This window comes from Trichechus manatus, unplaced genomic scaffold, assembly GCF_000243295.1.
Source record: "Trichechus manatus latirostris isolate Lorelei unplaced genomic scaffold, TriManLat1.0 scaffold00529, whole genome shotgun sequence".
NCBI classification, from domain to species: domain Eukaryota; kingdom Metazoa; phylum Chordata; class Mammalia; order Sirenia; family Trichechidae; genus Trichechus; species Trichechus manatus.
In genome coordinates this window covers 28604-30400 of record NW_004444465.1, presented here as the reverse complement: position 1 = coordinate 30400, position 1797 = coordinate 28604, and the positions used below count along the sequence as shown (strand labels likewise).

General features: G+C 49.9%; 1 non-coding gene across 1 annotated transcript; it reads left to right on the top strand.

The window, feature by feature from the left end:
* The first annotated feature begins 22 nt into the window (after positions 1 to 22).
* On the top strand, positions 23 to 186 carry LOC111819405 (U1 spliceosomal RNA). The gene has a single exon (XR_002823051.1). It is a non-coding gene; the product is annotated as a U1 spliceosomal RNA (small nuclear RNA).
* Positions 187 to 1797: the final 1611 nt, after the last annotated feature.

Below are 1797 nucleotides of genomic sequence, written 5' to 3'. Positions count from 1 at the left end.
GGTGGCGGGAGGCGAGCAACTCATACTTACCTGGCAGGGGAGATACCATGATCACGAAGGTGGTTTTCCCAGGGCGAGGCTTATCCATTGCACTCCGGATGTGCTGACCCCTGCGATTTCCCCAAATGTGGGAAACTCGACTGCATAATTTGTGGTAGTGGGGGACTGCGTTCGCGCTTTCCCCTGACTTTTGCTTGTTGGAACGTTAGAACTGCTTTGCGTTGCTTAACCTGCTCTTTACGGTGGCATCGACGATCTGCGTAATTGCGCCTGGTTAGTGTGTTTTATTGCTCTTGTGGAGACAGTCGGAACGCAGATACTGTTTTTACCCGCGGGAGTGCGAATCTGCGCTTATGAGGAGTCTCCTGCACTTTTATTCTTAGTTAGCGAGAGACCTTTTCAAGCGACAGGTGAGGTTCTGTGCTGGCTCATTTCTATCGATTACTCAAAGTTTCTTAGAAATACCTGTTAGAATAAAGAGAAGCTTGTCGCTTTGAAGAGCACGCGTAAATTGTCCTCAGGGCCTCGTGCAGGGCAATGCTCCCTGTGGGCTCCGGCGGGGAGAATCTTCCTTGTCGCCAGTTCCCGGCTATCTCTTGGCGTTTACTGGTCTCTGCCCGACCGTCTCTGCACGTCTGTTCTCTTTTATGAAACTGCACTGAGAAAGGATTAGGACTACCCACCCCACCCCTCCCCAGTGTTCTTGACCGATACTCTTTTCAAAGAGCGGGAGAAAGATGTGGCAATGGGCTCCTGTAAAGATTTACAGCCTTGGAAACCCGATGGGACAGTTCTACTCTGTCCTGTAGGGTCGCTATGAGTCGGAATTGACTCCAACCTCAGTGGGTTTATCTTCAAAGAAAGACCCTATTACCCCAAAGAAGGTCACATTCAAGGGACAGGGGTTAGGACTTGAACATATCTCTTCGGTGGACACGATTCAATCCCTAACACTGGAGGGAGATTGAATTACCATGGCTGATGATCTCCTTACTGTCAGTAAAAAATCCTGCCTGTTTTCACAGCCTGAAAATCCTGAAATAAGTTCTAGTGCACAGGAAAGCATTTCTTCTAGGGGTTGTTAGTGCCCCCATCAGTTTTAGGCACGCCATGTGCAGGGGAATGGCTCTGCCATGGTGTCCTGGCCACCCTGTAGCTGTCCACATAGGCCATGCAGGTCAGAACCCAATCTTGGCGGAATACCCTGTCCTCCACCCAGGAACGTAAGACAGACGGTCTTGTGAGGAGCTTGACCCTTTTCTCATACTGCCTCTCTTTCTTGTGGGAGGCTGCCACGAGGCACTTCTCCCACCCACCTCCCTGGCTGCAGTGAGGTGTGGGACTTTTCAGCTAGCCCTCCTTAGGGCACAGCTCCAGGATGTAAACCTGCTTAGCTGCAGCAGGGCATGGACTGGACAGCAACAGAGTATCCAATTACATATGTTGCAGTCCTCTGGCCCCCTTTCTGAGTGTCGTCTTATGACAGGGCCATGAGGAGCTGGCACCTTTGACAACTTTTCCTTTCACTGCCCATGTACGTAATAAAGTATGTGAATCTAAAAAGACGATCTTTTCTTTTTTTTTACCTTCTGAATCTGTCATGCCTTGAATCTGCCTTGTCTTGTGCTTGACACCTTGTACTCACTTTGAGTCTTGCTGAACCCCCATGCATTGTCGGTTCACCTTAATTCTGTGCTCATGGGGGTATCAAGAACGCTGTACGTCAATGAACCGGCGAGGAACTTCGGGAGACAGACATGAGCATTTCCACTGCTCACGTGCACACTTCCTTGTCTA